The sequence below is a fragment of the Pleurodeles waltl genome, chromosome 3_1 (genome assembly GCF_031143425.1).
Source record: "Pleurodeles waltl isolate 20211129_DDA chromosome 3_1, aPleWal1.hap1.20221129, whole genome shotgun sequence".
Classification (NCBI taxonomy): Eukaryota; Metazoa; Chordata; class Amphibia; order Caudata; family Salamandridae; genus Pleurodeles; species Pleurodeles waltl.
Window position 1 is genome coordinate 113023086 of NC_090440.1, and position 24570 is coordinate 113047655.

Consider the following 24570-nt stretch of genomic DNA (forward strand, 5'->3'; position numbering starts at 1 on the left):
AGCATGTGAATTACAGGGCATTTCTCAAATAGATGTCTTTTTTACACACTGTCTTACATTTGGAAGGGAAAAATGTAGAAAAAGACAAGGGGCAATAACACTTGTTTTGCTATTCTATGTTCCCCCAAGTCTCCCGATAAAAATGATACCTCACTTGTGTGGGTAGACCTAGCGCCCGCGACAGGATATGCCCCAAAACACAACGTGGACACATCACAGAAAACAGAGCTGTTTTTTGCAAAGTGCCTACCTGTAGATTTTGGCCTCTAGCTCAGCTGTCACCTAGGGAATCCTACCTAACCTGTCCATTTTTGAAAACTAGAGACCTAGGGGATTCCAAGATGGGGTGACTTGTGGGGCTCTGACCAGGTTCTGTTACCCAGAATCCTTTGCAAACCTCAAAATGTGGCTAAAAAAACATATTTTCCTCACATTTCGGTTACTGAAAGTTCTGGAATCTGAGAGGAGCCACAAATTTCCTTCCACCCAGCGTTCCCCCAAGTCTCCCGATAAAAATGGTACCTCACTTGTGTGGGAAGGCCTAGCGCCCGCGACAGGATATGCCCCAAAACACAACGTGGACACATCACAGAAAACAGAGCTGTTTTTTGCAAAGTGCCTACCTGTAGATTTTGGCCTCTAGCTCAGCCGGCACCTAGGGAAACCTACCAAACCTGTGCATTTTTGAAAACTAGAGACCTGGGGGAATCCAAGATGGGGTGACTTGTGGGGCTCTGACCAAGTTCTGTTACCCAGAATCCTTTGCAAACCTCAAAATTTGGCTAAAAAAACACATTTTCCTCACATTTCGGTTACAGAAAGTTCTGGAATCTGAGAGGAGCTACAAATTTCCTTCCACCCAGCGTTCCCCCAAGTCTCCCGATAAAAATTCTACCTCACTTGTGTGGGTAGGCCTAGCGCCCGCGACAGGATATGCCCCAAAACACAACGTGGACACATCACAGAAAACAGAGCTGTTTTTTTGCAAAGTGCCTACCTATAGATTTTGGCCCCTAGCTCAGCCGTCACCTAGGGAAACCTACCAAAACTGTGCATTTTTGAAAACTAGAGACCTAGGGGAATCCAAGATGGGGTGACTTGTGGCGCTTTGACCAGGTTCTGTTACCCGGAATCCTTTGCAAACCTCAAAATGTGGCTAAAAAAACACATGTTCCTCACATTTCTGTGACAGAAAGTTCTGGAATCTGAGAGGAGGCACAAATTTCCTTCCACCCAGCATTCCCCCAAGTCTCCCGATAAAAATGATACCTCACTTGTGTGGGTAGTCCTAGCGCCTGCGACAGGAAATGTCCCAAAACACAAAGTGGGCACATCCCATTTTTTGACAGAAAACAGAGCTGTTTTTTGCAAAGTGCCTACCTGTATATTTTGGCCTCTAGCTCAGCCGGCACCTAGGTAAACCTACCAAACCTGTGCATTTTTGAAAACTAGAGACCTAGGGGAATCCAAGATGGGGTGACTTGTGGGGCTCTGACCAGGTTCTGTTACCCAGAATCCTTTGCAAACCACAAAATTTGGCTAAAAAAACATATTTTCCTCACATTTCGGTGACAGAAAGTTCTGGAATCTGAGAGGAGCCACAAATTTACTCCCACCCAGCGTTCCCCCAAGTCTCCCGATGAAAATGATACCTCACTTGTGTGGGTAGTCCTAGCGCCCGCGACAGGAAATGTCCCAAAACACAAAGTGGGCACATCCCATTTTTTGACAGAAAACAGAGCTGTTTTTTGCAAAGTTCTTACCTGTAGATTTTGGCCTCTAGCTCAGCCGGCACCTAGGGAATCCTACCAAACCTGTGCATTTTTAAAAAAAAGAGACCTAGGGGAATCCAAGATGGGGTGACTTGTGGCGTTCTGACCAGGTTCTGTTACCCAGAATCCTTTGCAAACCTCAAAATGTGGCTAAAAAAACACATGTTCCTCACATTTCTGTGACAGAAAGTTCTGGAATCTGAGAGGAGGCACTAATTTCCTTCCATCCAGCATTCCCCCAAGTCTCCTGGTAAAAATGATACCTTACTTGTGTGGGTGGGCCAGGTGCCTGCAACAGAATAAGGCCCAGAACTTGTAGAAATAGATGGGATAGCACAGCGAGTTTATAAGGACATATTCTTTTATACATATTTAGACTGATTTTGCTTTGGGGACCCACATAAGTGAGGTGTCATTTTACTTGGGAGACTGAGGGGAACACTGGGGAGTAGGAATTTTGTGCTGGAGTGGTGATCGTACAAACAAAACTCAGGAAAATATGCTTATTTAAGCAAATTTTGCAGTTTGCAGAGGCGTCAGGGTAAGAAAATGTTGTGGATCCACGCAAGACTCATCTCCCTGCACTCCTAGGGGTGTCTAGTTTTAAAAAATGTCTGGGTTTGGTAGGTTTCCTTAGATGAAGGCCGCACCCAGGACCAAAAACACAGGTGCCCCCCCCCAAACACAGGTAGTTTTGTAATATATCATTTTGATGTGTCCACATACGTCTGTGATATGCCAAACACGAAAATTCACTTCCAGAATCCTGCACTTCCTCCTCTGCCTCAGATGCAGAGTCAGTCTCATATTCATGGTCAGAAGATGACTCAAAAAGCACACTAAGAACCTGCTGAGCGGTCATCCTACGGCTAGCCATGATCCTTCCTACAAAAATTAACTTGACAAATACACCACCAACAACCAGCACTGTGTAAGATAAGTAACAAAGTATAGCTTTATCACTAAAAACTATACTGCTCACTTGCCTGAAAAAGCTTGACTCACCAGCAACTACTCTGCACAGCCACAGCAATCACCAACGATATCCCACTAAAAAGAGAAAAAAAAAAGCAAATTAGACATAAGACAACACAATAATCATTGTGCATAAATCTAAGGACAATTTCACACACAATCCTGCATTCAGTACACCACCTACAAACATGTCATTCATGCATGGAAACAATACTCACTTGGAGTAAATTTATTTACTTACCTAAAACATGCAACTACGCAAACCGCAGGACAACTACTGCCAAAACTGCAACAAGCCACAGCAAAGTCAGCAAAAGCTTTGAACTAGAACAAAAAGGAGAAAAACTGTTATTATCATAAAAGCAAATACTTCGCCAGTTGACAAACACTCCGCCACTAACCATTTTTTAATTTTCCCTTGTGTCTAGTGTTCTCTGCTTGGGGGAAGATGGGCCTAGAAAAAAATAGGCCAATCTACCCCCAAGGGCGGGGGGCAGAAATTGACCAGATTACATTGCACCCTTTGGGGGGGGCGACCCTTGCCCAAGGGGCCACACCCCCACACAAAGCACACACACATATAGTATCACTGGCGCTTTGGCGATTCTGCCCCCCTTGGGGACAGAAAGGCCTAAAAAAATAGGCATATCTGCCCCCAAGGGGGGCAGAACTGCCCAATAATACATATGGGCCCCTGGGGGCAACCCTTGCCCAAGGGGCCGCCCCCCAACACAAATAAAAAAAAACAATAATAAAATCCCTGGTGTCTAGTGGCTTTCTGCCCCCCTTGGGGTCAGATTGGCCTAAAAATAAGGCCAATCTGCCCCCAAGGGGGGCAGAAACGACGATAAATACATTGCCCCCCCAGAACTGCCCAAAAATACATGTGGGCCCCTGGGGGCGACCCTTGCCCAAGGGGCCGCCCCCCAACACAAAAAATAAACACCAACAATAAAATCCCTGATGTCTAGTGGCTTTCCTAAAAATAGGGCCAATCTCGACGAAAAATACATTTGCCCCCAAAGGGGAGCGACCCTTGCCCAAGGGGTCGCTCCCCCACACAATAAACAAGCACACACACACACATAATCCCCCCCGCACGAAGGTGAAAAACTCACCTTCTCCCTTAGACGCGCTGGAAGCAAATGGCTTCCAGCGCGTCTTTCCCCCTTTCCATGAAATCAGCGCGCGATCGCGCGCTGACTTCATGGGGGGGGGGGCAGGGGTGTGTGGGGGTGAAAGGGGAAGGGATTCCCCTTTCAGCCCTGGCCTGGGGGGGTGGGGGGAGTGGCCCTCGGGGGAAGCGCTAGCGCTTCCCCCGACTGCCAGTCCCAGGACATAATGGTTACGTCCATGGCGCCACACGGGCGCTGCCATGGACGTAACCATTACGTCTGTGGCGGGGAAGGGGTTAAAAGTGGACACAGTGCATTTTCTGAACAGTTCCTGGGGGAAGAAAATAAAGCACAGTTTTTAGAGGTAGTCCACTGTTGAGGGTTCAAGTTAACCCCACACACCTGCCACAAGCAAAACGGGGCCGGCCGGGTGCAGAGGTCAAAGTTGAGCAATTTTAACGTGGGCTCCTGTGGGGTGTACGCGGAATCAGGTCTACCAGCAGGTAAGTACTCCCAGCTCGGAGGACAGACCAGGGGGGATTAGAAGATCACTGGAGGGGCCACAAGTAGGCACCAGACTCACACCCTCAGCGGCACAGGAGTGGCTGGGTGCAGGGTGCAACAGAACTTGAGGCTCCCAATGCTAGTCTATGAGGGGACCTCGGGGTTCACTCAGAGGCTGCAGACGAGGTCCAGGGGGTGTCTCAGGCACACCACTGGTCAGACAGGGAGGAGGGTGGCCTGTTGATCATTGCTGCACTGTGTATCGGTTTCTCCATGGCCTGCAGGCTGCGGGTGCAGTGGGTCCTTTGGATAGCTTCGTCTGGAGCTTTTGTGGTTGGGGGGTCCACTGGATTCCCTCTGCAGGTATCATCATGTAGGGGTCAACCCAGGGTGAGCACTGGCTCGGAATCACCTGGGGATGCGCTTTGGCTGGATAGACCACCTGGACATGGGCCATGGGAGTCGGGTGCAGAGTGGTCAGGTCTCATGCTTCTGGGGTAAGGTGGGAGTCCTTAGAAGAGGTTTCTTCTTCTTTTCTTCTTTAGACAGGGCCACTGTCCATGGGAGTTCTTGATCCTCTGTGATGCAGGCAGTCCTCTGGAGATTTTTCAGAGGTTGCTGGACCTGCAATACGTCGCCTTTCTTGTGCAGGTTCTTTGAAGCAGGAGACAGGATGGTAGGGCTGGAGCTGAGTCAGTTGTTGTCTCCTTTCCTTCTCTGCTGGGGTTTTGGCTAAGCAGACATCAGGACTCTGGTGAGCTGAGTTCAGGGAATCACTCAAATACAAGTTTTATGGGTGTTACAGGGGTCAAAGGGCAGTAGCCAATGGCTACTGTCCATGAGGGTGGCTACACCCTCCTTGTGTCCAGTCCCCCTGGGGAGGGGGGCATATTCCTATCCTTATTCCTAGCCCTATTGGTCCCTGTCCTCCAAACCAAGATGGTGGATTCTGCAGGGAGGCGGTCACTTCAGCTCTGGACACCTTAGGGGTGGTCCCAATTGAAGTGGTCATTCCTCCTTGTTTGTCTTAATTTTCCCACTGGCCGCCAAAAGTGGGGGCTTGTCCAGGCAGCGGGCATCTTCACTAGCTGGGTGCCCTGGGTCACTGTAACACGAGGCTTGAGCCTTTGAGGCACATCGCCAGCTTTTTACAGTTCCTGCAGGGGGGAGGTGGAAAGCACCTCCACACAGAGCAGGCTTTGTTTCTGGCCTCAGAGAGCACAAAGGCCCTCACCCCATGGGGTCAGAAACTCATTTCTTAGTGGACCGCCTGGCACAGACTAGTCAATCCTACACAAGAGGATTGGGTAAAATACAGGAGCATATCTAAGATGCCCTCAGTGTGAATTTTTTAATAAATCCAACACTGGCATCAGTGTGGGTTTATTGTGCTGAGACATTCAATACCAAACTTCACAGCATTCAGTGAAGCCATTTTGGAGCTGTGGAGTTCGTTTTGACAAACTCTCAGAACATATACTTAATATAGCCACACTGCAGTAACAATGTCTAAGAATGGGCTTATACACTGCGAAACACACGGTGCATGCGGGTACTGTCTTGCGTGGGAAGGCAAGCCCTTACCTCCACTAAAGTTGAACAGTAGGACATAAGGGCCACCAGGACCACTTCAGTCCACACCCTTGGTGCAGGATCCAGGCAGCTCAGCAGGCGAGGTGATCCACGCAGCCAGTCATCATTGCAGTAGGTGCCTGCTGAAGCAGGGGAGTATCTCCTTCACCCAAGGGAGATTCCTTTGCTCTTCTGGTGCAGGCTGAAGACAGGCTGTCCTCTGAGGATGCACGACCGGGAAACAGTTGCAGTTGCTGGCAGGAGCTGAAGATACAATGTTGCAGAAGTCGTCTTTGCTTCTTTGTTGCAGTTTGTAGAGTTCCTGGAGGGTCCAGATGCAGTTTTGTTTGTGAGAAGTTGAAGTGGAGGATGCAAAGGATTCCTGCTTGCAATCACGGTCTGAAGAACCACCCAGAGGAGAGACCCTAAATAGCCCTGAAAGGGGGATTGGTCAGCTAAGCAGGTAAGCACCTATCAGGGGAGGGGTCTGGCGTCACCTGCTGGCACTGGCCACTGAGATGCCCCCAGAGTTCCATGCTAACTTGGAATCCAAGATAGCAAAACCCGGAGACCCTCTGGAGCAGCTCTGAGCACCATCCCTGGGGTCCTTTGTCCAGTTTTGCGCCAGAGCAGGGACTGAGGGTCCCCCAACTGGTGTAGACTGGATTATGCAAGGAGGGCACCAAATGTGCCCTTCAAAGCATTTCTAGTGGTTTGGGTAGGCTACCCCTCTCAAGCCTGAAACACCTATTTCCAAAGGGAGAGGGTGTAACACCCCTCTCCTAAAGGAACTCCTTTCTTCTGCCTTCCTGGGCTTGAGCTGCTCAAGCAACAAGAGGGCAGAAACCTGTCTGAGAGGTGGCAGCAGCTGGGGCTGCCTGGAAAACCTCACAAGGCTGGAATGGCAATACTGGGGGTCTTCTAAGGAGACCCCCGAGTGCATGGAATCATAAAACCAATGCTTGCAAAAGCATTGTGGTATGATTCCAACATGTTTGATACCAAACATGCCTATGTTTGGAGTTACCATTATGTAGCTGGTCATAGGTGGTGACCTATGTCCAGTACATGCGTAAAATGGCATCCCCACACTCATGAAGTCCGGAAAAATAGTCCTGGAGGTCGTGTGGGCACACAGGGGTGCCCTCACACACAGGTACTCTGCACCCTGCCCTCAAGGATGAAGGGCCTGCTATAGGGGTGATTTATAAGTGAGCTGGTGCAGTATAAATGGCAGTGAAAGGTGCATGCACCTTTCCACGCAGGCTGAAATGGCAGTCCTGCAGAAGCCTTTGCATGGGCTCCCTATGGGTGGCAAAAGAAATGTTGCAGCCCATAGGGATCCCCTAGAACACCAATACCCTGGGTACCTAGGTACCATATACTATGGACATATAAGGAGGCACCAATATGCCAATTGTGGGTGAAATACTGGATTATCAGTATCCTAGAACCATAATTTAAGGGAGAGAGCATAACTACTGGGGTCCTGATTAGCAGGATCCCAGTAGACACAGTCAAACACGCTGGCAAACAAGTGAAAACTGGGGGTAACCATGCTAGAAACACGCCACTTTCCAACAGGCACAGTTTGTTGATTTCAGATCTGGTCCGTGCAATGTGTAATGGTAAATAACGCATCATTACTGAAACATGCCAAACAATCAAAGACCATTGCTGGGATTAGCAAATCAGGAGGTAATTGCAGGCCGAAAAGCTTAATGAGGCCCAACCAATTGCCAAGGCACAAGGGTAGGACTTCCTGAGAGACATTCGCCCCCGGGGAACTTGAGCAGTCATTAAAGTAAGTCTCACACTTTTTACAATTTCATGCTACTAACGAACTCAGTGTGAAATAGTTTAAAGAGAGGAGACGCAGAGCAAATGTAAATCTCTCTGGGATGCTGGAAATAATGAGGTATCAGCAAGCAGGGTATACATGGATGTGTTTAAAAAGATCATTTTATCCCAATCCAAATGTAGCATTTCTTTGGAAGCTGAATATTATAACATAAAACTCTGAATAATTACACATCCCCTGCGCCAACATAATAATTGATCTCTTTGAATGTTCCCTTCATTGTACATTTCAGTGTGGCACTGGGTTTTACTGGCAAAGAAAATATAATTTGTTTCAGAGTTGCGCTCCATTTCACAAAAGCCTCGCATATATTCCAGTAATTGGTGTAATTAAATGTGTATGTGGGAGCTTGGGGGTTATGCTATGTAAACATGTACATTTTAAAGCATAATGAGCTCTTGAAGTGGGTGCAGAGAAAAGACTCATCTTTGGAAACATAGGAAAGCCCAATGAGTGAACGCATAAAAGCCAAGTTAACTTCACCTTGAAGCACTTACAAGTATGCACGGCTAATAAAAATGAACTTCTTAAGAACCAGATCAAACGCTTGTCGTGTTTCAGAAAATTGAGACGGCATTGACGTAGCCCTTTTGTGATTTACTCCTCCAAATCTCCTAGTCCAAGATAAGCAGGCAGCCAAATAATATTAAAAAAGCTGACGTTATCATCCCAAGCTGATGAAAAAAGGAAGACGATTAGACGATTCATACATCTGGAACTCTGTCAGCAAGGTAGATGTAATAATAACACGAATAAACAATTTCCTGTAATGTGTTTTGTGTTTTTAAACCAAGTACACACAAACAACATTATTCTACTTAATAAAACAAATAAATACGAACAATTATTTTTAAGTTGATATCCAGTAAATGTAGATACAACAGCCAAAAGCCGTGGTAGCATAGAGGAACCCTAACCATTATCACTCACAGTCAGGTATATATCAGTCAGGTGTATTATACATCAGAGCCAAATTATTGCGCAAATAGGGAGTGAACGTAAAGGTCTATACATTATGTAGTGACTGTACTAATATTAATTATTCGTTCACACAGCACTACAGTGCAAAAGTCTAATTTTTTATCAACACGTTACAGTGAAACTGACATGAGTAAAACAACGTTTACTGCTTCGTTTTACACAACAAAATAACTCTGGTAATAGTCAATCGGCCTATTGAATTTATCTCAGAATATAACCCATGTATTATATTGTATGCCCCACTATAAAATTTAATTCAAATTATAAAAGAAGAACTTGTTCCAGGCCCTATATTTTCGATACATTTTTAGTTACCTTTGATGAACACCTGCAGGATTGGTTATTGATATGTTTTATCCTACAGTTCATAAAGGCTGACATTCATTTTGCAAAATTTCTTTCAGCAGGACCGTTTGCATTTCAATATTTGTTTCTTCAACTTAATTTGAAACATTCCAGATGTAGCAATATTCAAAAGTCTGGACTTGGGAATATAAATTTATGATTGAAAGTATGTTTACAGGGACAATATATCGCACTGATAAATCTGAGCAATTTTGCAGATTTGGTTATAAAACCAAACTATAAAATACTGTAGCTCTATAGATAACTACAACATCTGCATAACACGTAACAGAAAGTTATGTATGGGTGGAAAAATATGAGGCTTCATATTTTTAATAAAATGTGTGCTTCCTTGTAATTGAAATGTGAAGACTCGCAGTTTTCATTATACCTTACATAATGGGCTTAAAGAACAATACTTATTGAAGATTTCTGCTGTACATTCCAAACTCCACTTGGTATTGCAACTTAAGACTAATACAATGATTTAAATCCACAACAGAAATGCAAAATCTGCCACATAGTCAACTAATATTGCCTTGTACGCTACGCTGTAGGGTTGTTGACTGACTAAACCATATGTTTTTTCAAAACAAACATACACACACACACACATACATGCCAACTTCTGTTATATTTGGTAAATGTTATCCCTTGACAGTCAACACTTTATTAAAAATAATTAATGGCCTCATTAAAACTTTGGTGATCCCACCACAGGACCATCAAAGCAGCAGGGAGGGCACCACTGTCATACCGGAGTCTGCAGTGTGGCGGTTCGACCGTCGCTGCAAGTGTGGCGGTCCTCGGACGGCCACACTCATAATGAGGCCCTGAGTTCCTATCGTCCAACACAATTTACAAAGAAAGCAAACCAAAGTGCTCATTGCCAGAACAATTTTATAAAAGCACATTCTGTAATGTAAGGCTCAGTCTAGACAGACTTTTAAAAAAAGTCCCACCTGCAGATTCACCTGAAGACTGTGCACTAGCATCTTTAACTTTTTTCTTGTCTTGAAAATATTAATTTTGATAAACTAAACTGCTTTGATTAAAGTGTTGAAGAATTGTGGAACATGTTTACTTCTCCGTCACCCACACACCTCTCAAAGTGAACCTCTTCTAGACCCTCCATGTTCAAAGCTGACCCTCTCCCATCACAGGCACCTCTGCCTTTTACCTCCAAAGAGTTTTGCAGCTTCCGTATTTCCTACGGCTCTCATAACAGAAGGTTTGTTTCTCGCAGAATGACCTTTTGTTGTTTTATGTTAATTTATGTTATGTTATGTCATGTTAGATTATTTGAATTTGAAGAGCTCAACTGATCACCTGAAGGGTATCCAGGTGCAGGCGCAAGTATGTAGGTCATCTTCTGGGGGTTAGTTGAAAAGCCTGGTTTTCAGCCTCTTGAGAAATTCAGGTAGCAAGGAGGTGACCCTGATGTGTGGAGGAAGGTCATTCCATGTTTTGGGTATGATGTAGAAGAAGGCTAGGCCACCAGTTCTGCTTATGCAGATATGGGGGAGGTGCAAAGGGAGAGTGAGGTTAAGTGTAGGAGTCTGGTTTGGTAGAAGTGAAGGAGGCAGTTGAGGTATGTTGGTCCTATGTTGTGCTTTGCCTTCAATGCATGCATGAGGAGTCTGAATTTGCAGTTTTTGTGTATCAGAAGCCAATGGAGTTCTCTGGGGTGTGGTGTGGTTTGTTATGCAATGTGGGTGGTCCAGGATGAGTCTAGCTGCTGTGTTCGGGATGGTCTGAATTTGGTGGAAGCGGTGGTTGGTGATTCTGACACAGAATGTGCTGTCTTCGTCCAGTCTGCTAGTCATTATGGCTCGAGTGACGGTATGCCTTGTGTTCATAGGGATCAATTTGAAGATTTTTCTGAGGATGCCTAGTATGTGGAAATTGGAGGAGCTCACTGTGTTCATCTGTGAGGCCATGTGGATATTTTTATTCTAAGGTGATTCCTAGGTTTCTTGTGTAGTTAGTGGATATATGTGTTGGATTAAGCTCTGAAGGGCACCAGATGGAATCCCAGGGGGAATTCTTGTTTCCAGGAATGAGCACTTCTTTCTTGTCCGAGTTGCATTCCAGGCAGTTGGTTTGCTAGAGCTATGCTTGGATGAGTGTCAATAGGGATTTGCAGAGACAGAAGGCAGTGATAGGCCTTAAACATAATCAGAATGTTCCTTTGAGGATAATTATATTCATTAATGCATCTAAATGGCCTTACAGATAGATATGTAAATATATATTTGACATATTTCAATTGTGAATATGGAGAAAAATGAGAAGGATGGACATTTCAAATGGGCAGAGAAATGTAACTATATGTGAATATTCAGTATTTCGTCTGCCAAGTGCTTGTGTTGCATGGTTGCCCTCTTGAAAACATTAATTGCAAGTGCAAGATTTTGAAAAAGTGATCTGAGATAAAGGATCCCACTAACTTAATACAACATCATCTTGCTAAGTCAAACACAGTTCTCTGGCCTAAGCTCTGGCAGCCGTTGCATAAAGCATCAGACAGAGATCACCAGCTGTGCAGGAATGTGTGGCACATCTTGTTTCTACATATAAATGCCTGTAGTGATCCAGATGATCTGGTACCTTTTAAGAGTGCTGGCCATAGTCTTAATTATCCTCTTAGAAGCGTTACTTTTATCAGCACATACAGTAAAGCCTCAGTCTTGGTGAGACTTATTTTATTTCAAAGTTAGTGCTACATTATTCATATACAACTTAATCATAATTCCTCAGGGACAGAACTCTGTATATCTCTAACATTCTAACATCTAACATCCACAGGCCCTATTACAGAGAGAGCACCAGGGAAGCATCAGGCATGTACGCCCTCTTTGTACACCCCAGGGCCCTTTGGCATTACAGGAGGGGTCGCAGGTGCTTGTGTGTCCTCTTCTGTAATGCATATAGTGCTGGTTTACATATACCATCAGCACTATCATTAGAGGGTGTTCCCTCAGTTGGGGTGTGGTCCCATGCAAAGGAGGAAATCACTTTGCCTCTGCACCCGTGCCATTTTATGGATGTGGGTGGAGAGGCAAACATGCCTGTAGGAGGTGAAGTGAAAATGTGCCAAAAAAAAGTAGTGAACATTCAGTGTGCTTCCTAAAGGCAGCTCTCTGTATGGGAGAAAGAATAACACATGTACTTCACAGACATCCCCCTGCAGGTTTGTGCAGTCACTAAGTGACAGCAAGGGGAGCTCTCTCCCCTCTTGGAAGTGCAGGTGATTTGCCTCCTGCAAAGTGGAACAGAGTGGCTTGATGCATATTCCACTTGAATGCACTACCCCTAGGGTAGTGCTACTTCAGAGGGCACCTCATTCACTATAATCGGTCACTGGCTTAGGGTGTGCCATGTTGCAAACAGGGACAATGTGCCCTTATGGTAAACCCAATGTGCTATGTCAGGAGACTCACAGAGGGTATATAGAGATGAAATAAGAAGGCCCAAACTTCCCTTGATAAGTAATTGCTAAGACAGACGTCAGGGAGAAGCAGAATGCCTTTTGTTGGGGGAAATGTTAGATCAGTAGTTGTGAAGCACCTTTCTCCAGATTCAAGTGTGTGCAAAGGAGTTCTCATAAATGGTTGGATGCAGGGAGCTGAGCCAGTGTCAAGAGATTCATAGATAAAAGGCACTTTGGGGGTGATTCTAACTTTGGCGCCAAAGTTCCCTCAACAGAATACCGCTACCCGGTCAGAAGACCGCTGCGGTTATTCTGTGTTTCCCGCTGGGCTGGCGGGCGACCGCCAGAAGGCCGCCCGCCAGCCCAGCGGAAAACCCCTTCCCACGAGGAAGCCGGCTCCGAATGGAGCCGGCGGAGTGGGAAGGGTGCGACGTGCTATGCAGACACTGAAAATCTTTTAGGGGCCCTCTTACGGGGGCCCCTGCAGTGCCCATGCCACTGGCATGGGCACTGCAGGGGCCCCCAGGGGCCCCAGGACACCCCTCACCGCCATCCTGTTCACGACCGCCAGGAACAGGATGGCGGTGAGGGGGTCGGAATCCCCATGGCGGCGCAGCAAGCTGCGCCGCCATGGAGGATTCCTCAGGGCAGCGGAAAACCGGCGGGAGACCGCCGGTTTTCCGTTTCTGACCGCGGCCATACCGCCGCGGTCAGAATGCCCTTGGGAGCACCGCCAGCCTGTTGGCGGTGCTCCCGCGGTCGTTGACCCTGGCGGTCAATGACCGCCAGGGTCAGAATGACCCCCTTTATCTTTTCTATTCTTCATCGCTCTGAAATATAAGTTGTTTAATTTACATTTCAAAAGTTAAAATGAGCCTAATTGATGTGCTATAAACAAGTGGTGGCAGCCAAAATTGATGCGTATGGTTTGCTAAAATCTATTTTTTGCTAACCCCATATACTTGATTTCAGCAGGCTACAGTTGCATCGAAAAAGACATTGGGATGGAATTAGGCTGGCATGCTAGGCCACTGTTGAAGATCCCATAAATTGGAAGAATGAATTTTATAGCAATACACGAGACTAGCATTATGCATAAACCTTTTATTCACCACTTCTAAGTAGAAAGCTTTAAAGATCCAAATTAGAACACACCATGAACGCATAATCAAATAGACCTCCAATACTTAATATTAGGCCTGTGAACTCCACACTCTTCCTCTTTTGTTTGCTGCTTCTGAAGCAGAAAAGTATTGTTACATGGTTTGGATAGGAAAGTTATAAAAATGGCTGTGTAAGAAAATGCAGTAACAAATTGCCCAATTTTCAGGTAAATGTGGGAAGAAATATGCATTAATTATGAATATTTAAGAAATAAACAGTATGGGGATTGTGGTTTAAAATAGTAATATTTGATCTTTTGATAAAAAAAATACTGTCAAGCATTGAGGAAGTCTTTTTGAATGTCAGTTACACAGCTTGCATCTTGACAGTATATGCACTATTGTTCATTTGTTGGCAAACGGATCAATGAGGAAATTAGAGTAGCAGCAGCCATCTTTATTTAGGGAAATGTGATGACTTACGACACAGTGTATGACAAGAAAACATGATGATTTTGAAATAGCCATGTTTTTAGAATTAAGGAAAGAATGTCAGAGGGATTGCATGTATTAACACAGCAAGGGCAGGAGGACATCATTCGGAGGATGAAAAGATAGGAGATTGGGGACAATGTATAAGAAACCATAAAGTTTAAAAGATTGTAAGAAAATAGGCAGAAGTGCTGCAGAGGAGTTTTAGTCTTTATCTGATGATGATAGGTCTGATTGATGGCCAGGAGGGAAGTGCTTGAAGAAAATGATGCATAGTAAGAAGACTGGAGCATAATGTGATTCTGAAGAAAGAGGAAGAAAGAGGAGGAGGTCTTCAATGATTCGCACACTAGTGGTGCCCAACACAGCACGCAAAGAGGTTGGGAGGGAGGGTTATCAGCCTAGTTGGAGTCAGCATGATGTGGACGCTGATCTAAATGAGTATATTCTGGATTTTGGATATGATGATGGCTTTAACGAGTTTGCAAGTAATGAGAGTATTAAAGACAGTGTTAAAAGTGAGAAAAGAGAGCCAGTGGGTAAAGTGCTGTTTAATCCCTCGGAAATTAGACGTCTGCACAGGTCTGAATGTTGGCCTCTGGACCATGTGGTGGAATACATTAAGTACTGGATCAAAAAACCTTAAGAAGTAGAGGAGAGAAATATCTTGAGAGCAGAATGTTGTCACGCAGTAATTGATAATAAGGAGTCTATGGCCCTCATTACAACCCTGGCAGTCGGTGATAAAGCGGCGGTAATACCGCTAACAGGCCGGCGGTCAAAAAAATTGAATCACGACAATGGAGAAAACCGCCAACACAGACAGCCACTTTAACACTCCGACCACCACTGCGGTAGCAACAAACACTGCAGCGGATTCCGCCAACAGACAGGCGGAACACAATGTACCGCCTACACTATTACAAGGCACCAATCCGCCAGCTTTTCCGGGGCAGTATCAACGCCATCAAAAGCACAGCGGAAACAGTCATTGGAAGGGAAACCACTCACCTCACGACACTCAACAAAGAACCAGGACGCCATGGAGCCCGAACTTCAGGTCCTGCCCATGTTGCTGTATCTCTTAATACACCACATAGTGGAAAGAAGGTGGCGGCAACGACCACGGTGAGTACTGCACCTAGCACACCAGGGGAGGGGAGGAGGGAAAAGAGAGTGACACACACAAGCAAAACGCAACACCCCGCCCCCAACAACACACACACACATATCCAATAACATCACAGATACACCCCGTCACCCCCTGGAAGAACGCAAGGACCAAACAAAATGAGTTTAACTAGTGTAATATTCGAACAATCAGATGTCCCAAGAGACCAGCAAATAAGCAGTATACACAAATAATTACAGCAAGTACAAAAGTCTGTACACTGTCCCATCAAATGACCGTGGACCAGTGATCCCAAAAAGCATGGGCAAAGCCAACACATGACACCTGCCTGAAAACGGCGAGAACACTGCAGGGGCATCAGGTCGATAAAAAAACAGGCACCTCAGGGGGAAGGGGAGGGGGGCACCTCAGCCGGATGATGGTACGACGCCACTGCTCCTTGAGGGGGCTCCATGCCCACTGCTTTCTCCTGGGGAGTGCAAAGCCACAGTCTCTGCAGTGGGTGGTTTGCCCACTTCTTGGTCCTGGGGAATGCAAAGACACAGTATCTCAAGTGGGTGGTTTGCCCACTGCTTGGTCCTGGGGAGTGCAAAGCCACAGTCTCTCAAGTGTGTGCACTGCCCACTGCTTGCTCCTGGGGAGTGCAAAGCCAGAGTCTCTCAAGTCTCACAAGTGGGTGGTTTGCCCGCTGCTTGGTCCTGGGGAGGGCAAAGACACAGTCTCTGTAGTGGGTGGTTTGCCCACTGCTTGGTCCTGGGGAGTGCAAAGACACAGTCTCTCAAGTGGGTGGTTTGCCCACTGCTTGCTCCTGGGGAGTGCAAAGCCACAGTCTCTCAAGTCTCTTGAGTGGGTGGTTTGCCCACTGCTTGGTCCTGGGAGTGCAAAGCCACAGTCTCTCAAGTGGGTGGTTTGCCCACTGCTTGGTCCTGGGGAGTGTAAAGCCACAGTCTTTCAAGTCAGTGACATGTTCCACTGGTTCTGGAGGGGGCTTTGTGCCCAGAGTGCTTCATCCTGCGAAGGACTGTGTTAGTGGATGCGTTTCTCCACTGGTTCTGGAGGGGGCTTTGTGCCAAGAGTGCTTCACCCTGTCAAGGACTGTTTTAGTGGATGCTTTTCTCCACTGGTTCTGGAGGGGGCTTTGTGCCCAGAGTGCTTCATCCTGCAAAGGACTGTATTAGTGGATGTTTTTCTCCACTGGTTCTGGAGGGGGCTTTTTGCCCAGAGTGCTTCATCCTGCCAAGGACTGTGTTAGTGGATGCTTTCCTCCACTCGTTCTGGAAGGGGCTTTGTGCCCAGAGTGCTTCATCCTGCCAAGGACTGTGTTAGTGGATGCTTTTCTCCACTGGTTCTGGAGGAGGCTGTGTGCCCAGAGTGTTTCATCCTGCCAAGGACTGTGTTAGGCGATGCTTTTCTCCACTAGTTCGGGAGGGGGCTTTGTGCACAGTGATGCTGCCCCTGGGGTGTGCCATGTTGACTTTGTCTCACCTGGGTGTCACAGCCACGCAATGTTCCCAGAGCAGGTAGCATGATACTCCATGGAGGCAGACCCACAATCCATCCTGTGGTGACTTAGGCTGCCAATTGCTGGTTCGTGTCAGTGCTGGAGGTGGTGTCTCAAGTGGCGTGTCCAGGGTCCGGGACGTCACCTGCAGACTCTGATGGCTGCACACTGGGGATGGGGCTGACGTCCGACAGAGTGGCATCGGCTGTGTAGGTGGCAGTGCTGAGTGTGGTGAGGCGGCAGTGGCTGCGGCGGAGATGCTGCCAGTGCTGGCCGTGGTACAAGTGACTGTTGGGGTGGATGGAGACACCATACCGTCTCCGGCAGCCTCGGATGGCTGATCCTTGGGGAGGATGCTGCAGACTGACGTTGTGGCAGCAGCGGTACAGGTAGCTTGCAGGTGGCGGTGCAGGTGGCAGTGCAGGTCGTGGTGCAGGTGGCGGTGGGAGCAACGGTGGTGACTGTGGTGAATGTGGTTGCCATCCCTGATGATTTGGTGGTCACCAGACCCTCCCCAGGTGAAATTGTGCCCAGAGTTGATTTGCCCTTTGGCTTGTGGCCCTTCCCCATCTTGACAGCCGCTGCAGGGACCTTGGCACTGTCCACTCTGTGTTTGTGCGAGGCCTTGCCGGGTGGGTGGTGTGACTGTCCCCTGATGGAAGCCAGTTCCTTTTTGAGCTTTGCAGGTGGTAGAATAGGGTGGTCCTTCTTTTCTGTCAGTGGCACACTGGCAGCTCTGATGGGTGCTCCCTTTGACCGTACTGGAGTAGCAGGGACCACTGCGGATGCAGATTTGGTGGCTGAGATGCTGGGCTGGGATCTAGACATCCTGACCCTAGGAGAAGGACAGGGGGGAGGTGTAGGGAAGAGCTCCAGGTTAGCTAGGTAAACTTTTTTGGAAACACTGGGACGGGAAGATGGAGGGGGTTTGGGAGTGGAGGAAGAGGTAGTGGTTGTTGGAGGTGTACGTCTGCTGAGTTTGGGTGAAGGTGCATGGGTTGAAGGCTGTTGTGAGGTGGATGGCTGTTGAGTGGGTGTGTGCCTCCGTTTGTGTACTTTGGGAGGAGGGCTCACAGACACACTGGGAGAGGACACATGGGACGTGTGAATGGTAGTGGGGGTGGTGATTGCACGTGAGCGGTGTGTAGTGATGAGCGTGCTGGTGATGGAGGTAGTGGCTGAGGATGTAGTGCATGCAGGTGTGAGTGGAGATGAGACTGGGAGGGAGGTGGAGGATGTGGAGGAGGGGGACACAGTGGAGGCAGTGGATGTTGGTGTGTCTCCATGGGTATGGTGCTTGTGTGAGTGCCTGTGGGATGTGTGGTGCTTATGTTTTCCTAAGCCACTTTTCTGTGTTGATGTGTGTGCATGCTGGTCTGATGGTGTGCTTGGGATAGGCTGAGGTAGAGGGGATTGGGTCTAGGTAGTGGAAGTTGGAGGGGGGAGGCTGGACACAGGGACAACAGCTGCCATCAGTGCTGAGGCCAGAGCCTGAAATGCTCTCTGATGGGCCACCACGCCAGAATGAATGCCCTCCAGGTATGCATTTGTTTGCTGCAAATGCCTCTCGACACTCTGGATGGCATTCAGAATGGTGGACTGCCCAACAGTGAGGGATCTCAGGAGGTCAATAGCCTCCTCATTGAGGGCAGCAGAGCTGACTGAGGCAGGGCCTGAGGTGCCTGGGGCGAAGGAGATGCCCACCCTCCTGGGTGAACGGACATGGGAACCATGCTGAGGGGCTGCTGGGAGGGCAGTGCTGGTAGGGGGGGTGGCGGCTGCACCCGTTGTTGTGGTAGGTACAGAGGTGCCCGCCACCGCAAGGGGGCTCCCATCAGAGGAGGAGTCGCTGGTGTCCCCTCCTGTCCCTGTCGTGGAGCTCCCCTCACCCTCCGTCCCACTGGTGCCTTCACCCTCCTTGGATTCACCCTCCTGGACCATGTGGGATGCAGCTCCCTCCGTCTCCAGTGCCTCTACTCCTCCGCCAGATGATGCTAATGCACACTAGGACAGGGTGACAAAACAAGAAGGGGGGGAAAGCCAGAGGAGACACATGGTCAATGCAAGCAACAGCACTACCGTTGGCGGACACAACACACAGGAATCAGCTCTATGCACTAGGCCATGCACCAGCAGTTAGAAAGAAATTCAACTGCCCATCGGGGACTATGCCTAACACCATTTGCTGCACACCTGGAAGCCCCAGGAGCCTGACTAGTTGTAGATGCCCACTAACACTATTGGGGTTGAAGTGCCTCAGAGCCTGACTAACAAGGGACCTACCCTACCAAGTTTGCCCTGGCCCAGGGGAACCCACAGCCCACATCCCCCACCCAGACAACTCGTAAAGCGCACTGAATGAGACTGTACTCACCCCCTTATGGCTGCTGTGAAGCCCTCAAGTGCCCATACAACTCTGGATATGCCACCGCCAGGATCTTGAACATCAGGGGGTCATGGTGCGATGGCCACCCCTTCCACGTTGGGAGGCCATCCCCAGCTGGGCCTCTGCCATCTTCTTTGTCAGTCAGCAGTGTAGGTCCTTCCATCTCTTGCGGCAGTGGGTGCTCTGTCTATGATAGACCCGCAGGGTCCGCACTTCCTTGGTGATGGCACGCCAAATACCCTTCTTCTGGTGGGTGCTGACCTAGAGGAAAGGTACAGGATGAAAAGAAATGACTCTCCCGTCCGGACCATCATACTCATTGCCCACCAGTTCCTACCCATGCCCTGACACACATACACTCACCATCCTCACATGCAGGCCTCAGCCCCCCACGTATCTTCTATCCACACCACTCCATACATTCATGGCCCACGCATCATGCTCACAGTGTACTCACCTGTTTGTCTGGAGGACTGTAGAGTAGCGTGTACTGGGGGAGGACCCCATCCACCAGTCTGTCAAACTCCTCTGCGGTGAAGGCAGGGGCCCTTTCCCCAGACACATGAGCCATTGTCGCTTCCAGACTGAGGTCGCAGCACCACTTGCAGTGTAGGTCCTCTCCTGTTGAAGGTCAGGTATCAAGTGAGTGTACAGATAGAAAATGGTGGTCACGTTCACGGCGGTGCATACCGTCACCGCTGGCGTACATCGTCATTGGCTCCTGGAACCCATAGGGCCCAATGATAACCAATGCTAAATTGCGCGGCGGTCTTCGACCGCCTACCACTCCGATGCACAATGCCAGTGCAGTTACCTCATTTCCCCTTGTGGCTCCTTACAGGTCGGGGAGCTGCCATTTCAGGGGGGCACATGGCAGGCACCTAACTGCATCACAGCACATTTTGGCAGAAATACAGATAAAGCACGCCGCACATGGATTTACTCACATTACAGGAAACATACTTGTGCAACCTATATAGTACATGACCCTCTGCTCACCATTCTCCTCCATAGGGCACATCTGCGGGGCAGATGATGAGATGGCATCATCCTCCAGTGTACAGACCCCTGGTGGACCTGTCGACAATGGAAGACAGACACATCATTATCACCTACAGACTTGATTGTGCAACAATCCAAGACCTGTGTGCCCAATCGGAGCCAGACCTGATGTCAGCTATCTGCCACCCCAAACGAATACCCCCTTTAATGCAGGTCTTGTCAGTGCTCCATTTCCTGGCAAGTGGCTCCTTTCAAACTACAGTGGCAATGGCATCAGGGATGTCTCAGTCAATATTTTCTAACGTGTTGACCAGAGTGTTGTCAGCCCTGCTGAAACACATGCGCAGCTACATCGTATTCCTTCAGGTGGAGGATTTGCCCACAGTGAAAGCTGACTTCTATGCCCTGGGATATATCCCCAACATATCCCCAACATAATTGGTGCCATTTATGGTACACATGTGGCGTTTGTCCCCCTGCAGCAATGAACAGGTGTACAGAAATCAAAAAAGCTACCATTCTATGAATGTCCAGATGGTGACTTTGGCAGATCAATACATCTCTCATGTGAATGCCAAGTATCCTGGCTCTGTGCATGACGCTTACATTTTGAGGAATAGCAGCATCCCTTATGTGATGGGCCAACTCCAGAGGCACCGGGTGTGGCTAATAGGTGAGCCCAAGGTCCCCACACAGTATGAGTAGGTGTCTGGGTATGGGGTAGTCACTAAGGGTTAGTGTGTGTCTAACAGATTTCCTTCGACATTTGCAGGTGGCTCTGGCTAACCTAGCCTCTCATGGCTACTGACCCCAGTGAGGAATGCCAGGACAAGGGCAGAGGAACGCTACAATGAGGCACATGGGTGAACTAGGCGAATTATTGAGCGGTCTTTCGGCCTCCTAAAGGCCAGATTCCGGTGCCTCCATCTAACAGGTGGCTCCCTATACTACTCACCGAAGAAGGTGTGCCACATAATCATGGCATGTTGCATGTTGCACAACCTGGCTTTACAATGCCAGGTGCCTTTTCTGCAGGTGGATGGGCCTGATGATGGTATTGTGGCAGCTGTGGAGCCTGTGGACAGTGAGGAAGAGGAGGCAGAGGAAGAAGATATTGACAACCGAAACAATATCATCATGCAGTACTTCCAGTGAGACACAGGTAAGAGACTGGCACTGCTCATCTCATATCAGACTACTGTAGGGCATTGTATAAGTCAGCCTCTTAACCTCTGTGTATGGACACTGACAGTTCACTTTGGTTTCCATTTCACAGATCTGGCTACCTCATTCTGCCTTCTGCTATATTTACTGCTGCCCAACAACTGTCATACAATGGTATGTGCAAATGAACATTTACATTGATATTTGTGGAATAAGTTGTAATTACACATTTGTGAAAGTACAGACTGACTCAAGATTGGTTTGTGATTCAAGGGTGTTTATTTATGGGCTAATGTGTATGTGGGTATGTGGAGGGGGCTGGGGTGATGGTGGAGGAAGGTCCATAGTAGAGTCCAGTCTCTCGATATCACAGGTGCATTGTCCAATGGGGCATAGGAAGTGGAGCAATGTCAGTTAAAGGTGGACAGGGTGACAGAGTGGGACATAAGGGTGACAATCAGGAGAGTCTTATTTCCTGGTGGGGGTCTTGGCAATGTTCTCTGTCTTCTGCCTGGATAGCAGGGACTGTTTACGGGGTGGTTCTCCTTCTGCAGGGGACGGGGTGCTGGTGGAATGTTGGTCCTGTGGCAGGACCTCCTGTCCACTAGCGCTGGCGGAGGTGGAAGGCTGTTCATCATTCGGGCTGGTGTCAGTGGCCTGGTGGTATGCCACTGTCTCCCTCATGGTGTAGCCCATGTCTGCCAGCACCCCTGCAATGATGACCAGGGTGGTGTTAATGGACTTCAAGTCCTCCCTGATCCCCAGATACTGTCCCTCCTGCAGCTGCGGGGTCTCCTGAATCGTGGCCAGTACCGTACCCATGGTCTCCTGGGAATGGTGGTATGCTTCCATGATGTTGGAAAGTGCCTCGTGGAGAGTGGGTTCCCTGGGCCTGTCCGCCCCCTGTCGCACAGCAGCCCTCCCAGCTTCCCTGTATCCTGTGCCTCTGTCCCCTGAACTGTGTGCCCACTGCCACTGACCCCAGGTCCGTGATTGTCTTGGGTTGGTGGGTTTGCCTGGGGTCCCTGTAGTGGTGGACACACTGCTAATTGACGTGTCCTGGGGCAGTGGCATGGGCCCGCTGGGTGGGTTATGTGGTGGTGTTTTCTGAGGGGGGAGGTTCTGTGGTGGGTTGGGACTATGGCAGGGGAACCGACTGTCCAGAGGTCCCTGATGGGCCGGGCTGGTCACCTTAATCCAGGCGTGCAGAGCTGCTGTCGTCACTGTGGGCCTCTTCTGTGGGGGGACTGGATATGTCTGGCACCTCCTGTCTGGTGACGTTGATTAGGGGTCCTGTTGGGGTGTAAATGCATTGTTATTTTATCTGTGTGTGCCATCTTGTGCAATGGGTGTGTTTCCCTCTATTACTGTGCTTGCAATATCACCTTGGCCCTTGTGTGAGTGGTGATAGTGTGCCCTGGGTGAGTCTCTCCCTTGGACATGCTTTGGTGATGGGTGTCAATGCAGGTCTGTGATGGGTGTCCATGCATTGATGTAACATGCAGGGATTTTTATTGGGATGGGTGGGTTGTGATAGTGGGGTATATGTGAGGTGGTGGAGTGATGGGTGTGAGGGTAGGGGTAGGTGTTTGTGGTGGCATGCAGGTAGGGTGGGGGATATAGTAGTGGGGGATTTGTCATACCAGAGTCCAGTCCTCCTGCTACTCCTGCGAGGCCCTCAGGATGCATTATTACCAAGACTTGCTCCTCACATGTTGTTAGTTGTGGGGGAGGAGTTGGGGGTCCACCGCCAGTCCTCTGTATGGCTACCTGGTGTCTGGATACCACGGAACGTACCTTCCCCTGTAGGTCGTTCCACCTCTTCCTGATGTCATCCCGTGTTCTTGGATGCTGTCCCACTGCGTTGACCCTGTCGACAATTCTCTGCCATAGCTCCATCTTCCTAGCAATAGATGTCTGCTGCACCTGTGATCCGAATAGCTGTGGCTCTACCCGGATGATTTCCTCCACCATGACCCTGAGCTCCTCCTCAGAAAATCTGGGGTGTCATTGAGGTGCCATGATGTGGTGTGAGGGATGTGTGATGTGATGTGTGGGGTGATGTTTTGGGGTGTGTGGTGTTTTGTGCGTGGATGGTATAAGAGTGATGGTGTTGGGTGCCTCTGGATGCTGGTGTGGTCTTTGCTTTTCTGTCTCTCTGCTTCTTCAAAACTTTTAGTTGTAAGGGGTTGTGGGTAATGTTGGTGGGTGTTTTATAATTTTATTATGGTGTGAGTGTGTGGGTGTGGTGTATGTCAGGTGTGTGTATTTTGAATTGTCCAATGTGCTTGTGTTTTGTAAGTGTGTGTGTATTTTGAGTGCAGCGGTGTGTACCGCCAATGGTTTACCACGGTTGAATGACCGCCACATTGATTCGTGGGTCGTGATAGTGTGGGCGTATTCCTGTTGGAGTAAAGGTGTGGGTTTTGGTACCACCAATTTATTACTGACCTTTGGTGTGGCGGTCTTTTGTGGGTGTCTGTATTGTGGAGGATTTCTAACTGTGGGTCGTAATATCCGTAGCGGATTTCTGCCGTGGACACAGTATGTTGGCGGCCGTCGGCACGGCAGTCAGTGGACTTTACCGCCGGGTTGTAATGAGGGCCAATAATTCTTAACTTTGATCTAGATTTTATAACATATATGTTCAAGTTGGACTGAGATCCCACAAAAGGCTTAGAAAGGTCCTTAAAACAGTATGAAGATGAGTTGCTTGATGTTATAGGGCCTCTAAAAAGCTATACATTATCTGGGGAATGCCAATGCAGGACTCATTGCTGAGCGGTATAAGGTTTTACTATTGTGCATTAGTCAGAAGTTAGGTGATTTGAGAAGAAAAGAGTCAAGCGAGAAGGGTAAAGGTCTTCTTTTCTGTGAGGGTTAAGTAAAGTCCCTTGGGCTGTGCAAAAATTCAGATTCTTAGATAAGACCCATACTTCCATGAGGAAGGTATTTGAAAAAGGTAATTTATGTTGCAGGGCCTGAAGAAGAGGGCACCCTTTCAACCATCCCTATTATAAGAGCCCATATGGACAGGCTAGAGGAGCATTCAGGACAAATCAAAACTCAGCATAGTTTTCCCCCAAAGAGGTTGAGGAGGCAGGAGTAGATCTGCATGAGAAACTGCACAAGGAAATTTACAAGGACTAGGTGAGTATGAGGAATTGTTTCGGTTTTATCCAGAAAAGTATAGGAGGAAAGTTGAGATTCTTTGTTCAAAAATGGGCAAAGA